The following is a 17505-nucleotide window of genomic DNA, read 5'->3' on the forward strand; positions in this document are numbered from 1 at the left end:
GGTACCTGCCACCCCTCAGGTGTCTGGGACTCACATCAGGAGAACTCTGTACACAGAGCTCTATTGTTGATCTCAGGTGTGATTTGGAGCAGGGACAATGCAGGGACTCATCCACAACTCTTGCATTAATGCAGGAAAGTGACAGCATTTCCAGGGCTCTGTTTTGGCTAATTTATCACACAGCATGTCCCACTGACAGCTACAGCTGTGTGGCATCTACGGCAAACCTATCCAAAGTGGAGGTTTTTAAATGTAACATTAATCATGTGGAAAATTTCTGAAAAGGAGTGTGAGAAATGGCTAGTGTGAACAAGCAAGTATTTTGGCTGGAGGACTAAAGGAATGAGTGGAATGTCACTACACCGGGATCTGTGAAAATTCAGGAATGCAGTATTTTTCATTTAAAATGTGGAATAAGATTCCTGTCATTTCTGAGGACACCTCCTGGGGCCAAGGAGTTACCATAACTCTCGCCTGTTCACTTCCTCTGGCCGGTCTCTATTCTAGACTGTGAATTCTTTGAGAAAAGGTTCTTGTTTTATTCACTGTTTTCAGTTTCTAGAGCAGTGCCTAGCATGCAGTAAATGCTTGATATACATGTGCTCCAGCTTCTAGTAACAGTAAGTGCTTGATAAACGTGTTAAATTGAAGTAGATTCTGGTAATGAACACACCCTGAGCATCTCCACAGGCCTTCTCCCCATAACCCCAGTACTCCCCAGCAGCCTCTTTGATAGGGAGGAGAGATAAAAGGTAGGAAAACTCTGACCCAATAGCAAAGGAGTCCCTGGAGGAGCCCAGCTTTGAGGTAGACACCATGGAGAGAAGGGGGCTAACACATTCCAATCACAGACCTACCACTTGCTACCTACATGGCTCAGCGAAATTGTTTCACAGTGCCTCAGTTTCCATATCTCAAATGAGAACAGAAAAATCCCACTCCTTCCATCAAAAATTTTCTCAAGACAATACTATATAGGGTTCCAAGCACTGGACAGAAGGCAAGAAAGCATAGGTTTTCCTCCCAGCCCTGTTCCCACATGGCAAGACAATTGGCCTAACTGGGTTACTATTTAATCCCATGCAAAAGGAGGGTTCCTTACACTTCTGTTCTTCTATGAATCAATAGATATGAAAGATGTACCTACTTTTGAGCTGATAGCTTGTGTATTTTTAAGTTGTTTTACAGACATTGTAAGAAGCTTTCCCATTTAGCACCTTAAAAAAATCAGCATTTGCAAAAAATTCTGAAAAATGTTTATAATTAGATGCACTTGTGAACACAATATGATTACAGCACTGAGGCAAGATGATTTCTCCACTAGTTCAATAATTGGTGGAAATAATTAAGTACTTCCTATAACACTGAAAAGTGCAGTTTTATATCTCAAAATGCAGGTGCTTTCATGGACTAAAACAGATTGTTGCCCCTTGGAGTCTACTACACGTGTTAAATTGTTATTATTCTGATTATCACATCATGATTATAATGTATTCCACATTAGCACTGTAGATTGTCTTTGCTAAGTAGTTCTAGATAAGTTATTACTTATCCACTCAGCAGTTCTTATATAGCACCTGAGCGAAAGTTAAGGACAAAATGTAAGCCTTTAGTCTAAATAGACTTAATTTTCAATAGTCAAAGCTGAGCCTTATTCTGCTGGAACAGAGCTGCCATGGTTTAATTCCTTTTGTCACAATCTCCCTGGATAATAATTCCTTAATTGCTTCTTGGATGGAAATATTAATCATGGGAGCATCCTTTAATAAGACCAAAATTATGGTGTTTCTTATCCGCAAAGGTTAATGGGGGAAAAAATGACTCTTTGCCTCTTTTCTTCTCTCTCCTGATGCACAGCTTCTGTGGTACCAATCAGTCTCCCCCTGAATTATAGTGAAGCTAATGTGTCATCAATCCTCAGAAATTCCAAGTTCCTTGAGTAAAGGAGTCCTGTCTGATTCATCCCTGCATTTGCCACAGACTCTAGATCCATCACTGAAATAGCCTGACCGCACACAAAGTAAATTTGGGGAACTGCTTTGACAATCGTGTCCCTATCTATTTGATTGTGTGATGGTTGGTCAATTGGTTAGTTGGTCTAGGCTGCTTTGAGAGAGAAGATGGGGTTTAGGAAAGTTAATCACCACCAATGAATAGTAATTAAGCCTCAACTGCGTGATAGACTCTGCCCTGGAGACACAGAATAAAAGATGTGTTTCTTGCCATCCAGCAACTCAATGTTATGTTGAGGAAGATAGACTTATAAAAACACAAGTTAACAAACAAACTATCAAACATTATAACAGCAGTAAGAACAGTGTGTTTGTCCTATAGATCCTCCGCCTAGGAGCTCACTTGTTTGACAAGCATGTGGAGAGTTTACACTCACTGTCCCCATACAGTGCTGTAAGAAACCCTTTTGTGACCCTATCCAGTCTGTAGATGCTTAAGACCTCTGGCTTGAGAAGTTTGTTCACGGAGGAGAGCGAATTCATTGGCGTAACTGAACTGTCAACTGGTCTCAAGGTAAAATGAATGCCACACACAGACCTTTTAGACAGAACTACTTCCAGGGTTCTTGGTCAAACTTGGAAAGTAGTAGTTTGATCTGCTCTTAAGTTTAAGTTGGAAAAATAGAGATGTCACAAGATTTTTGCACTGTATGTGCAAAGACTTCATTAGAATACAGGAAACATAACTGGGGAAAGAGTGACTTTGGAGAATTATCTAAATGAGACAATCAAAGCAAATTGCAGGCAGGGTAAGTTCTGCCATATCACAAAAGGAAGAGCTTGAGGTATGCAAATAGGCAGCTGAAAAGAAACCAGAGACATCCAGGAGAAAGAAGGTGGGCGGGTGTAATGTGCGTTAGAATTTAACAGTCAACAAATATAGGAAGAGAGGAACTTATCAAAAATTTATGTTGGTTATGAATTTGGGGGAAAAACTTAACTTTGAGTTTCTCCTTAAACCATATACTAAATAAACTTCTAAATGAATTACAGAGCTCAATATTAAAATATTAAATTCCAATTATAGAAAAATTAGAGTATAAAATTGAATCTCAAGTAGGTAAATGTAGAAGTAATGAAAGAAATCACAAAGAATAGATCATCAGATTTAATTACATACAATTAAAGTTTCTGCATAGTTAGAGGAACTAAATGAGAAAAGAAATGCTTCTGTAAATACACCTTTGGAAAAAACAAAGAGGCAATAATTTTGTTCTGGGAAGCACAGAAGAATATCAATTTAAAAAGAAAACAGTTAAATAGCAGATGAATAAAAGTAAAATATTCTCAATAGAATAAATGGTACTATTATCATTATTCTATTATTCTATTTATTATTATTAAATAACATTTAACAATGATTACTGCCTAGAATTATGCTCAGTGTTGAATTTACATTACTCTGAGCCCTTCCCGTAAAAACTACTTGATAATGGATTTAATTTCCCAGAAATGATCAAAATTAAAAATCAGATATGAAAAACTATGGTAAAAGATTAGTGGTGATTATTTAATCTACCTGAATATAGAGTTAACACTAAACTATTATGGAATTCAAAGACCAGAATGCAACTGTTATAAATCTTAATAAAGACATGAAGGAAATGGAGATGAAAGAAAGGTGAAAAGTGCTCACTTTTTTAAATCTCTTATAGCTCCCACTTACTAATATTTGATAAGCTGTTTCTTAACTTTGGAAAGATCTTTGGGAAAAGGAACAATGGCATGTGATAAAGAAAGATCTGAAATTCAGCTCTTCCTTCTGTTTCTTCTGTAATATTCAAGGAAAATTAATTTTAACACTTTTAATTTAAAGATAATAGTTTAAGGACAGGCTCTGTTCCTCTACTACTGAGAGTCACAGGACAGCTAGGTAGGATGGGTCCCTCTCACAGAGACATACAGTATGGGAAAATTTTATATAATTCTAGAATTTTTCATTATTGACATGGCTAAAATGAACCCACTTGAAGGAGGTGAAGGAGAGGAGTTGGATAATAAAGCATCTGAGGAAAGGGAGAAGGAATATTTCCTTTAGAATATGAAAGGGAGAAAGCAGTAGAGACTAAAAAGGTATATCAGACCTTCCCAATTAAAACAAGGAAATAGAAGAATAAAAACATATTCTATCAAGTCAGTAGAAATAAAGACTGGGGAAAAGAGGAAAGGGTAAAATAAAATAAATGGTAAACTTTAAATAAAATAAAGCAATCACATACTATCCAGAATTTCCAGATCAATAAACAGACTATTAAACTGTGTTAAAAACAATACCATATTCTGTATACTCACGAGAAACCCCTAGAGTGTTGAAAATGAGGGAGACACAAAGAATACCAGTAAATGGAAATAAGCAAGCAGACAAACAAAAAGCAATGGCAACAATTTCAATTTAAAGGCAAAAGTATTTAACAGGGTAGATGGTGTGATGGTAAGAGATATAATCCATAATGTCATTATGATAATCATATATACTTTGCACCATATAACATAGTAACCAAATCAAAAACACCTGTATATATAAAACTTGAGTCTCATACATTTTTCATCTAAAATACAATATGCCTTTAAAATTTCACAGATCAAGTTGGCAAAAAATAACAAAAGATGAAGATATGATGAAAGATGTCAGCATTTATTGGTTAATTGATTAACTGACTCCTTTCTTGTTTCCAAGGAACTTTTACACTACTGATACATCTTTAGCCAAAGAAAAAACTCTGTGAAATTCAAAAATTTACAAGCTATGGTCTGCCCGTGATTCAGTTGTATGAGAAAACAATTAAAATATCATCATAAAAATAGAATTCTGAAAACATAAGAAAATTGTCTGGGCTAGATTAAAATCAAAATCAAAATTGCAAACTACTTAAAAAATGATGCAAAGAACAAAACTCAATCCAACTGACGTGGGAGTGTAACATCTCAGAGACAGTTTGACAGTGAGTCATGCTCCCCTAAGCTGTGTGATTCTGAGAAAGTTAACCTCTCTGTGCTTCAGTGTTCTCCCCATTGCAAAACAGTGATAATAGCGGCACGCCCCCACTGGGATGTGGTAAAGATTAAATAAGAATGTGCACAAAACACCTATGAGTCCAGCACACAATCAGCGTTCTTGAAGATTTGCTGTCGTCATTCCTCCCTCCACTTACCTTCTTCTCTCATTCCTCACCTTTCTCATTTTTTAAATTCTCTACAATGTGTTTCTATTACCTTTGTAATAAAAAAAACTATATAAAAATGTCTAATAGAGCTATTTTATTGCTAATCACATATTAATGAAATTCAAAGGGAAAAGACTTCCACTGAGTAAGAAATATAATCATCCCTTAGGTCAGCATGATCAGATACTCATCCTCTTTTCTGCTGGTAGAGGTATGTTGGGGTGCAGAGAGGGTGCAAGTCACTTTAGAATGCTTTAATTTCCGGCTATTCCAAAAAGAGAAAAAGGCCCAGCTTCTGAGAAGGTTGTCAACTGGGACCTACCATCATCCACAAAGAGAGCTATAGTCTTCTTTGTCTCACGGAGATGTAGCAGGATAGGAAGCAAAATAGCCTGTGAGACTTTGGGGCTTTTATTTCCAAAAACTTAATCTCAAAAGAAGAGAGATACTGGTAGAGACATTTCCCCAAACCTCCCAGACACAGTCTGCAGAAGATGGACAGTGAAAGAAAGTGAATGATCTGTGGCTCCCGAGACAGGACGCATCCAGGAGGCAGGCTCAGAAACTAGAGAGTACTGGCTGTGGGGCACACCAAGGCAGAGAGGCCAGGTTTTTTGAGGACAGGCCCAAAGAGCCACAGAAGTACAGAGTGGAGTGCAGGGCCCAGGAGGCCATCCCAAATGCAAAGGTCAGTGTCCGTCAGCACCTGCCTCTAAGGACAGGCAAGGACCAGGTGGACACCCACTACCAGACACTGGTTCAGTGGAAACACTGGGGTTTTGACATGATCTTGGGTGTCAGGAAACCCCAGGAGAGAATGTTATCAAAGATTCCCGGTTGTCCAACAGAATGAAGGCTCAAAGAGAAAATTATTTTGGAAAATAAAGTAATACTTTCTTGCATGCCTGAGTTTGCTGAGTAAGACTTATAATTGCCACGGTATTTTCCCCACCCTTAAGGCAAACCCTTTGCCAAAAGGTGGCCCATGTGACATGCTATCTAGCCCCGATGTAAATTCTCCACTGGAGTCCATAATCAGTGCTTTCTTAGCAGTGATTATTTCTGCAGACCCTCCCAGGAGATAGGCCGTGGAAATCAAATTCAGTTTTGTTGCTCTGTGATGTGCTGTGAAGGCCACCTCTGAGATCCTTCCATTTGCTTCCCCTTCCCATCTCCCACTTTACAGATGAGGAAATTGAGGGTCAGGGTAGATACAGTGCCCCTGGACTGTACCACACAGCTGGATAGAGCAGTGCTGTAGTTACCCAGTGGGGGTGGTAACTGAGGAGCCCTCTCTTCTTAGCTCCAGGCAGGATGTTCCTCCTTGCAGCCCTGGGCACTCAGCCTTCCTCACCCTCCCAGAGGCTGAGGACAGCCATCCAGCACGGCTTTATTAAGGGCCTGGGCGGCTGCAAGGGACATTGCCCCAAAGGCACGACCCCAGGCCCTTAACACATTCAGGTTTTACTGTAGGATCCCTGAGAGTAACATGTTTGTTGAGCAGGCACGACTCAGGAGATCCAGACACACTCCCAACCCCTCACCCTCTCCTCCCCTGTAGACTACCCTCTGTATCCCCTGAGCATCTCCTAGGGCTTGGTGTGTAGCAGGTACTCAATAAATACTTGTTAACACTGATTCCATTGCTGTGTAATTGTTACATTAACATGATAACAAACTAATTAGATTAACAATAGCATCTGTAATTTATTATACAAAGCACTTCCTCTGTGTCATCTCCAGCAGAATGACCTTCTACAGTCATCACCACAGACCTTGCACAGATGACAGAACCAAGTTAGCAGGGTTCTGAATCCACTCTCATCTGAATCCAGATCAAAATCTATATAAAACAGGGGTTGCTTTCCTCTAGCTAAAATTGTCTGATGCTCTTTAAATTTGCCTAGCAGTATCAGTTTTTTCATCTGCCCCTAGGATTAACTGCCAGGACTTTCCTGGTCATTTCTGGTTATTATGAAGTCCTGAAGTCATTTGAAGTCATAAAGTTCAATCTTGATTGTGAAATTTGAAGGTCTGGCTCTATACAATAATTAACACTTCAATCTTAATTTAAAAATAAGACTCACCCTCTTCGTCCGCTAGGGCTGCCTGCAGTTACAAAGCTTCTCTTCTCTTGTTCACCTCATTCCCACTTGCTACCTGCTGTTTCTTTTCATTACTTAATATTTTGAATACAGAAACTTCCAAGCTTGCACAAATGTAAAAGACTAGTACAATAAATCCGCTTCTCACCCTCAAGGATCATCACCTCACCAGCTCATGGCATTGTTTCAACTTTCTCCCCATCCCCCATCATCTGGCTGCAGGATCCTTCCAGGGCTGGACCCTGGAGAAGCTAAGGAAGCAGGAAAAGTTCTTACCTGGGTCACAGTTATAAGCTCTTTTCTGCTCTCTGGAATGTTTAAAGCAGACCTTTTCTTTAATGGGGAGCTTTGGTGGGTTCTCTGGAAAAGTCCTACTGCAGGTCTCTCTCCCCTTCTGGTCCCTTAATGTGAAAGACACAGCTCCATTTTGCTGAGTGACCTAACCTTCCAGCAGCACTAGGAATGTGGGGGTCTCTCTCCAGGTTTTTTCCTGCCAAGGTCCCATCAGCCCCACAGGCAGCCCTACTGCACAGGAAGGAAGGTGACCCAGGCCAGTTCCCCCACACACACAGCCTTCATCGGCTCAGCAGAAAATACTCCGGCAGCCCTTGTGCTAATATATTCTGGGGACACAGCCACCTAATCAACCTCGTCACCTCCAGCCCACCCTCAGCTGGAGCACCTGCAGAGACCCTGTCTCTCACCCAATAGTTTTCTCTGCAGGACCCTTAATAAGCTCACTTAGCAGTTCCAGAGAAGCACCTCTTACTCGCTTAGAGAGACAGGCATCCCAACACAGCATCTTTCCAAATAGATTATTCTTCCTCCCCACCTTTTTATACCCTCCATGTGAATGAAAGCTTAAGGGCCCTAAATCAGAGCTCCTCAAAACTTGGGGCTGGCAAGCTAGTTAAGGAGCTGGTGCTGGACTGGATGTCCATGCACTGCTTCACCCCCAATCTAGCGAGGGTTTGGCTGACTCACTACATAAACAGGGTGTTGGGTTTGTCTTTGCTTTGCTTTGAGTGCTTCATCAAGAATGTTCTTGGGTCTAAAAAAAAGTAAAGTGTCAGCTGGACTAAATGCTGATCTGCCTTCTGGTTCAGCTTCCTTATACCACCGCAGGCTGGGAGCAAACGGCTCCTGGACTGGCCTGAACGGCCCTTGGCTACTGACTCAGGAGCCTGTCCAGGGTGGAAGCCTTGGTTTACAGGTTTTGCTGTTCCTGCCAAAATTTGGTTCCTCAACCGAAACTGAGACAGGAAGAATCCTATCATCAACACTGAGGTAGGTAAGAAAAGATTAACGTCTCAGACCTACACAGAGAAATTACAAAGATCCATATTCTAGAAAGCTTGTTAGGCATGGGCCCTGGGCTAGAGCTCCTATTCCGAGACTGTCACTTGCAAATGCCATAAGGCGTGTATTTCCACCTTGCTGCTGAAATAGACCATGTGGCTTCACACCCACAATCCCAGTTCTCACCACTTCAGGGCAAGGAGAAGTATTTCCAATTCTCTCAGCAGTCTACTTTGCCTTTCCCACATCAGCAGGTGACTGAGGAGTTCATCTACAAATGCTCTCGCCCCTGCTCCTTAAAGGAGTCTGAGGTGCATGTCCCACACTGACCCTCAGTTTCCCAACAAAGCACAGGCAAAAGCCCTCCCCCACAGCCTGAGGGCTCCCCCATAGGAAGATCCTGGAGGCCCTGAGAGGAACATTAAGGACAAGATGCTGCGCTGGCTTGCTTGCCCTGTACATAAACATTTCAGCAACAAATATTAAGGACAGACTATTTGCAAAAGGCCATGGAAGCCAGACTAGCAGAAGCATGACCCTGGGGTCAGCGCCACAATCTTTCAAAAGAGGTTCAAAGTGGACAGTTAGGAATTGCACACCCAACTCTTCCTGGGCCACCCACGTGGGCTTCCTGTTATCCACTGTCTAGGTCACTCTTGGTTGTCCCCCGATTCCAAAGAGGCCCTTGAATTCTGGTTCTCAGACCTGCTGTTGCTGGCTGGTGGAGCAGATCCTGACCGTGCTCGGCCTGCCCCCCGTGCCTGGCGCCTCCCTCTGGTCTCGTGCTTACTCCATGTGCCCTGCAGAGGTGTCAGGGGCCCCCAAGCAGCCTACTCGGGTGAGCAGCCCAGAATTCAAGCCTTGTGTGCAAAGACGATGAGGCAGAGGCAATGAGCTCAGAACACTCAGGCCCTGGTGGGGAGTCTGGCAAGAAAACAGTGATGCCAGGCAAACTGGTTTCAAGGTCTCATGTCAGAACCTTGACTCAACACCATGGGAAGGACCCCTGAAAATAAAAGATGAAATAAAAATAGGCAAGTTCTCTTGGGAAAACTATTACTTCTTTCAGAGTTTCCATTTTCTCACCTTGAAAACTGAAACTACAATCTTCTTCAGGAGGGTGTGAGGACTCAGTGAGCTGATTTGTGGAAACATTTATCAAATGCGGAGTGTGATCGAATGAAAGAGATTGGATAATATTTGAATAAATCAGATGTTCATATTATATAATTCTCATGTTAACAATCATACTAATTAAATAAACCCTAACATAACATATAAAATTTATCACAAACCATACCTAATCTCTCAGGGAGCCCTGCCAGCAATGACTTCAGCATAGACAAAGAATCCCTCCACTTCTCTCCACCCCTCACTGTGACCGTCCTGGCCAGTCAGTCCGAGCCTCTATCCACGACCTTCTCCCTCCCTGCTCCCTCCCACTGCCCAATAGGAGTCTATTCTCAGCAGGTGATTTTTTTTTTCAATTGTGGTAAAATAGTAGATGATCCTTTTTAATCATAAGTCAACCACATCACCGGGCTGTGTGAACCTCACTGATGCTCCGTACGTCCCCAGCAGGGCCTCCCAGGCTGTATGCCACCCTGTCCCTGCTGCTCTCTGACCATACCTCCCCCTTCTCTGCCCTTTGTTCTCTCTCCTCCAGCCATGCTGGCCTCCTTGCTGTACCTCCAACAACAGCGGGCTCATGCCTGGGGGCATTTGAACTTGAATCTGCTGCCTGACATGCTTTCCTCCAGATACCTGCTAGCTAGCTCACTCCTTCACCTCCTTCAGGATTCTGCTTAAATGCCGCTGACTCAGAGAGGCACTCCCCAAGCCCTGCTATAAACAGCAAATTGCCACCAGCCATTCACAGAGTGTTGTGAGAATCATCAGGGAAAATGATTATCATGCACTTTGTAATTTGTAAAGCACACTGATTCAGGTTTCTCATGCAGCAGCACTAGGGTGAACTGGGGAATCTCAGCACAGTCTTACAGTGTGCCAGAAATAACTTCATCCAGACTGGAACCTAGATGGGTAGACACTGGCCTGCGTCATTTTTTTCAAGCCCCCTCAGTGGCCTGGCTCCACTGTCCCACTGGTCCCATGAGAGCGCCACGACAGCAGAAACCCAGGTCCCCGCCTCTAAGCTCTATTTATACTCCTTGGCCTCTTTATGAAAGTGAAAGTGGTCAGAAGCTGAGAGAGGCATAAATGTGAGGATAGCACTATTGATCTTTTCTTCCTCGGAGGGACCAGGCTGCCAAATTGTATGGCCACAAAGCAGGCTAAATGGCCTGACAAGGGCACCCCACATGGCTCCTCCCGGGTCCCTGCCCCTACCACCACCGCAACGCACAAGACCCCTGCTTCTCTCTCCTCTGCTGTGGAACTTCCAGCCCCAGGACCCCCGCAGCTGCAGTAACCAGCCCAGAGGTCGGCTTCTGCTATTCATATTTGTAGGCCTGGTGCTGTTCCCAAAAAGAAAATAAAAGCAAATAAAATCTGGGTCTCTGCTATTGATCTCAAGTCATTTCTGAATGTTGCTACAGCCACCAACAGACACCTAACAGTCACTGTCTTTCCTTCCTCCCCGCACCTCTCTCCCCATCACTGTGTGGCCAGGACCAGGGCCAATGGGACAGTCTTAGCACTACAACCTGTCCTGAGGCTTCTGTCCCAGGCTGTGGAGGACAGAGGACCCGGGAGCCGGAGCCAGGCCATCAGCTCTGCCTGAGAGGCCCATTAACTGACAGACCAGCCGCAGCCCAGCTTGGTCCTGAGACCACACATGAAGGCAGACTGAGCAAGGAAATGATGACTCTCACACACTGCTGAAAACACAGGGAGAAGAAAGGAAAAGTGGCCAGCAACGTTTTCAAGGAGAAAGTCTTATAGCCTGGAGTTCACTGCTTCCCCCTGAGGTACTGGGAGCTTCCCCAGCCATGAAATCAGAAACATTACACTCTGGTGGCCCTGCCACCTTCCCCTCCAGGACCCTCAGGACCCCACTCCCACTCTATCCCACCAGGACATGACTTCCCACTCAGTCCAGTGCTATCGTTTTCTTTTCCTGTTAAGGACCCCAGAAGGAACCAGATGAAGATATGCATGCTGAGTTACAAGTGACAGTTACCTACAGGCTCGGGGAAAGAAATCTTTTAGCTCAGTTCAGGTTGGCGCTGGGGACTTAGGTGACTGAGCTGGGACCCCAGCCCCTCACGCAGCTTGCAGTCTGATCACAATCCAGTAATGAGCGCTGTGTACATAGATTCCAGCACCCCCAGGTATAAGCCAGGGATCTCACAAAGGCCCAGTCAAAACCCACTTGCGTGTGAGCATGAGATGGTTAAACAGCAACACCTTCGGCTGCTGGAGTGCATGGTTGATGGTGCAACAAAGGGAATAACGTTATGGGAAATGACTTCTCAGTAATAGGGAGCAAGTTCAGAGCTGTTCCATTTCCACCCGAACAGGGCAGTCTGTAAAACCCTTCACACACCAGCAGTGCTGGGAGAAGGTGTTTGTTACAGGCAGCTGTCGCGACCATTCGTAGCTGAGTGCATTCTGATGGAAAGGCGCCTGCAGTGGCTCAGACCTCGGCAGCAGAAAATAGTCACAGAAGTAGCTAGGCCTGCAGAAATGTAGTTCATGAAAAAGCACAGCAGTGGGGTCTCAATGGCAGCCTGGTGCTGGCCCACAACCAAGTTCTAGCCTCGGGGTCAAGCCTCCTCCTTGCATATTTTGTCCACGATGCCCTCCTTGTCTGCTCCCAATCTCCCCTTCTTTTTGAGGCTAAGACCTTAAGATGCTTGGATGGAAATAGGGGAGAAAAGAAACTGGGTTACTACATCAACACATTACTTACCCAAAGAAGACTCTTACAGGAGTCAAGAGGCCTGGCTCTTCTTCACTGTTCTGTCACTAATCATTCTCACGACTTGGGTGAGCACTTTCCCACACTGATCCCAGGATCCCCAGCTCATATCCCACACGGGACAAAGACTCACATCGAATTCGTAAATCCTTCCCAAAACACATGTGCCCTTAAGGCCAGCTGCTGTGTAGTTTCAGAAATGATGCAAATTTAGTGTGTACATAGTGGTAAAAGTTAATGTGAGATCTAAGTATTACAAACAGTTATAACTGCGCCACTTGCGTTGCATGCATTGCTCAGTCAATCCTCACAGCATCTTGTGAGGGAGGCACTATTACTGCTCTCATTTTAGAAAGATGGAAGTTGAGACACAGAGAAGGGAAGTGACTTGCTCAAAGTCTCACACACACAGCTCAGAACTGGTAGAATCATAACTCAGACTCAGGCATTACCAGTGTTTCTCATCAGGCCCCTATTCTGTCCCAGATGCACTCCAGATGCTGTGCAAAGAAGAGAATAAAGCAGAGGTCAGGTAGTGCCTGCCTTCCTAGCCTTACCCAGCAGTCCATGCCCCAGCACCCTTGGTAGACGAGTGAGAGTCAGGTGGCTACAGAGATAAGGAAGAGGAGGCCCAGGGCTGGGGTCCAGCCGGGTCACACAAGCACAGATGTGCTGGTTTATTACATTTTTTAAATACTTCCAAACTAACAAAAAGTCGCTGCTTGGCTCCTTCCCTGAGAAGTGGGCCTTTCACCCCCACCCAGGATCCAGCAATCCTGGCTTGGTGCAGGGGCCTCCAGAAGGCATCTGGTGATCTGGCTGGCAGAGCCCAGAGAGGTTGCTACAGTTTATTCTATCCACCCTGCTTTGGCCAGGTGCTTTTCCCAAGTCATGGGCCGAGAGGGGAGGTTGGTTGGGGGGTGGGCACAAAGGACACAAAGGACACTGGAGCCCTCAGTGGCTTCTCCAGGGGTCATATGAACCTCTTCCCTTACCTGGCCATTGTGGCCTGAGTCCTGCCAGCTTTGGTCTCTGGTTCCTGGTTTTCCCAGCCCAGGCTGGTTGGCCATGCTCCTGGAAGGCATGGATCCTGGGACTGGTCTCTATTCCTATCTCCCCTGCATGGACCTAGTGTGTCACTGGCACCCCTGAAAGCTGCAGCACTCACACCTTTCCCTTCTGTCTCCCACTCCATCTACTCTTCAAAGTTGCTCCAAGTCTTAAAATTTGGTGGCTTGAATAGCAGATCCCTCCTGGGAAGGGGGTGGGCACTCCTATGGCCCTTCAGCCACCAGTATGGGCTATGCCACTACTCATTCCCTGCTAGAAGCTCTCCCCCCACCCATTTAAATCCAATTCAGCTTTATTGGGAGCCTACTGCATGCCACGAGTTAGTGTTACATGACCTACTTGAGAAATTTGTCCTGTGCCCCACTGACGGTAACAACTGTTTAGATATAGTAACTGTGCATCAGACACTGTCCCTAAGTACTTTACATTTATTAATCCTCAGGTAAACTCATGAGATATGCAGTACTTACCATCCATTTTACACAAGAGGACTCTGAGGCACAGGGAGGTTAAGAACCTTTCCCAGGTCACACAGCAAGTGATGGAAGTGTCTTGCTTCCAATCCAGCATCTACACCTGCACCTGCCATGCTATGATGGATGCTCTGTGAGCATAAAGGGATGAGCACCAGGACGGAAGGACCTATGTTCTCCCCAGCCCTTCAAACATATGGATTCAAGTCCAAATGGGCATATTTAGGAAAATGCCTATAATCGATTGGTTTACCCCCAAGAACTCCCCCATCTCAAGGGCAGCTTCAGAGCAAATGAAACTGGCCAGCTGCTGAAAGAGGGGTCAAGATTTTGAGGGAGAATGTCCCTTTCTTGGTTACTGGGGAGCCTCCCACCCTGTCCCAGAGATGGCCCCGGGGACAAGCAGAGCGCTCTGGTACCCTCTTCATCACTCCCCAAGAGAGAAGGCGCCAGGCCGGTACCTCGAAGTGCTGGGAACTGCTGAGGACCCGCAGTTTGGGAAGACCTCAGACAGTTCCAGCCAGAGCCGGCTTTCCTCGAATAATCAGCCGGATGGCGCCACCTGCTGGAGAAGCAGAAAACCTTCTCTTGGCCGCACCACCAGCGACCATACTCCCGCGGCCAGTGGACCGGTCCCCGCTGATCTCCTCCAGCCCTGACCCTGGCCAGAGAGAAGCCGGCAGTGGACAGCTCCTGCCGTGGGCACAGGTATAGGCATCTGGATCCTCCATGGGATCAACCAGCAGGATCGTTCATTTATTTATCTGCACTGCTTTTTTTCCTCCTGCTTCTCGGTCCCCTACCCTATTCCCAGACCATCCTCACCTTCACCCTGCAAGTGGGGGACCCTAAGTCTCCTTGAGCCTCAGTTTCCTCATCTACTCAGGTGGAGGGCTGTTGTGAATAGGACAACGTGCCTGTTCCTGGAACTCAGGGAGGAGAGCAAGCCGACCGGTGACTGTCACACACCTGCATAAATGAAGCCAGGGGCCAGACATGTGTCATGGCAGGTCTGTGACGACTGGGGTATGTCTGTAGGTGTGCTCAGGTTCTCACTTCCTCTGGGAAGTGTACACAGAAGTACAGAGGGGTTTCATTTATAAAATGCTAAAGACACATAAAGATGTTACTTTTTCTTCCTCTTCCCTTTTGCTCCTTGTTCCCTATAAAGCCTGTTCTTTCCCATCTGTTATGGCCCATCTCCCCTTTTAATGTTATATGTCTTCCCTTCCCCCCAAATTCAAGTGTTAAAAACCTAACCCCCCAGCATCTCAGAATGTGACAGTATTTGGAGACAGGGCCTTTACAGAAGTGATTAAGATGAGACCATTAGGATGGAACCTAATCCAATCTGACTGGTGCCCTTAAAATGAAAAAAATTGGAAACACAAATATAAGCCACAGATTGGAAACAAAAATTTTCAAAACAAAGAGCTTGTATTCAGAATATGTAAAGAGTACTTACAACCCAATAAAAAGAAGACAGAAGAAAATCTAGAAATAAATGGTCAAAAGATTGAAACAGACATTTCCCAAAAGATATAAAAGTGACCAAAAAGCACATGAAAATTTGTTCAACCTCACCAGTCATCAGAGAAATGCCAATTAAAACCAGAGCACAATGTTAGGCTGGAGGAAGGAAAAACAAGGACATGCGAACAGAACAGAGAGATACCATAAAAGGAGAACAGACCAGACCCCAATGTCCATGCCTTATATGGAAAGGGGACAGCTCTTCCTGAATTCCAACCTTCTGATGTGCCAACTAAGACCCGGATGTCAGCCTCCTCCCTCTTGGAAGGAAAAAAGTTTCTAGTTGTCTATTATGTCACCTTTAGTCAATCATACCGCTCCACACCCCCTAGGATAGCTTGCCCACTCCTCCCCCTCCTAACCCCTTATAAGCCCCCACCTCCCTGACTGGGTGTGACTTCCCCGGCCTGTGTTTCAGACCAAAGAACATCACCCAGATATTGCGCTCAAATAAACTGCCTGGCCCTTTGTTGCCTCTCGTCGCCTGCTTATTTTGGCTAGAATTTATCTTACACACGATACCACTACACTACACCCACTAGAAAAACTGAAGTTAAAAAGACTATCAATACCAAGTGCTGGTGAGGTTGGTGAGGATGTGGAGCAACTTGCACTCTCTCCTACATTGCTGGTGGGAATGCAAAATGTTACAGCCACTTTGCAAAAGAAGATGACAACACCTTAAATTATTTGCCATACCGTCAAGCAATTCCATTCCTAGGTATTCACCCTAAAGAAATGAAAACATATATCCCCATAAGATATGTCCACAAATATTTGTAATAGCATTATTCATAATGGCCAAAACCTGGAAACAACACAAATAATATGCACCTACCATGGACTACTACAGAGCAATAAAAAGGAACAAAATAATAATACATACAACTGAATAAATATCAAAAACATTATGCTAAGAAGTCAAACAGAAAAGGCCATGTACTGAATGATTCCATTTAAATGAAATTCTAGAAAAGGCATCACCACAGCGACAGAAAGCTGACCATGTCTGCCTGGGACCAGGAGTAGAGGAATGGGATCAAGAGCAAAGGGGCACAAGGAATCTTTTTCGGGTAAAGGAGTAGTTCTTAATAGTGGTCAGGATGGTGGTAACATGGTTACATATATTTAGCAAAATTCATTGAAGTGTGATTTTTAAATGGGTGGATATTATAATTATTTCCATAATAAACAATAGGAAAAAAGAAGAAAGTTTGGCCACACAGAGGAGTAGAGGCAGAGAGGAAGACCATGTGGACACAGAGAGAAGGTGGCCACCTGCAAGGAGATGAGGCCTCAGGAGGGTTCCAACCTGCCAGCACCTCGCTCTTGGACTCAGCCTCCAGAGCCGGGAGAAAATGCATTCCTGTAGGGTAAGCCCTCCGGGCAGTGGTGTTTTGTTCTGGCAGTCCCAGCAGACTCATGCCATCTTAGGACAGAAAAGATAGCTCCTGCTCAGTGAGACAGGACTTTGGTCCACATGGAAGTCAGACGGTAGGCATGCCGCGGCCTGGCAGGGACCCACACATCTGTTTTGCACCACAGTTCCAGGCCCAGTGCCTCACACTGGACTGAGCAGACACGCTGGGCAGCCTGGCAGGACACCCACACCTGAGGGCCCTGGAGGATGCCTGCCTGAATTTCTGCTTCTCTCAATCCTTACCAGAGAGTCACCAAGACCCCTGCAGAGGAAACGCCTCATAAGCCACAGTGCTCAGCTGCAGGGTTCACAGAAGCCCGGGGTCACCCCCATGGGGCTCTAAGGACAGTCGGAAGGTTATGGCTGTGTGAGATGGTTACAGCAGAGACATTTGTTTCTCAAACTGCTCTCAGGTTGCCGAAGGGAATTTCCTTTAAAGCTGGAAAGTGCCCATCCATCTGCTTGATGGCAACTTCCCCAGAGGCAGACAGAGCAGGGGCTGGGGCAGCTGGAAAGGGGCCACGCTGGGAGGAGGTGACAAATCA

The 17505-nt window shown here is 45.0% G+C and overlaps 1 long non-coding RNA gene across 1 annotated transcript in view; it reads right to left on the minus strand.

Annotated features, from left to right (window-relative positions):
• The window catches only part of LOC130684575 (uncharacterized), a 241641-nt gene extending 233889 nt beyond the window's left edge, over positions 1-7752 (minus strand). The window contains exons 1-2 of the long non-coding RNA XR_008998897.1: positions 7610-7752; positions 7430-7532 (exon numbers count right to left, since the gene is read on the minus strand). This is a non-coding gene — a long non-coding RNA (uncharacterized LOC130684575). The remainder of the gene's footprint in view (positions 1-7429; positions 7533-7609) is intronic.
• Positions 7753-17505: the final 9753 nt, after the last annotated feature.

Source organism: Manis pentadactyla, chromosome 8 (assembly GCF_030020395.1).
Source record: "Manis pentadactyla isolate mManPen7 chromosome 8, mManPen7.hap1, whole genome shotgun sequence".
Lineage (NCBI taxonomy): Eukaryota > Metazoa > Chordata > Mammalia > Pholidota > Manidae > Manis > Manis pentadactyla.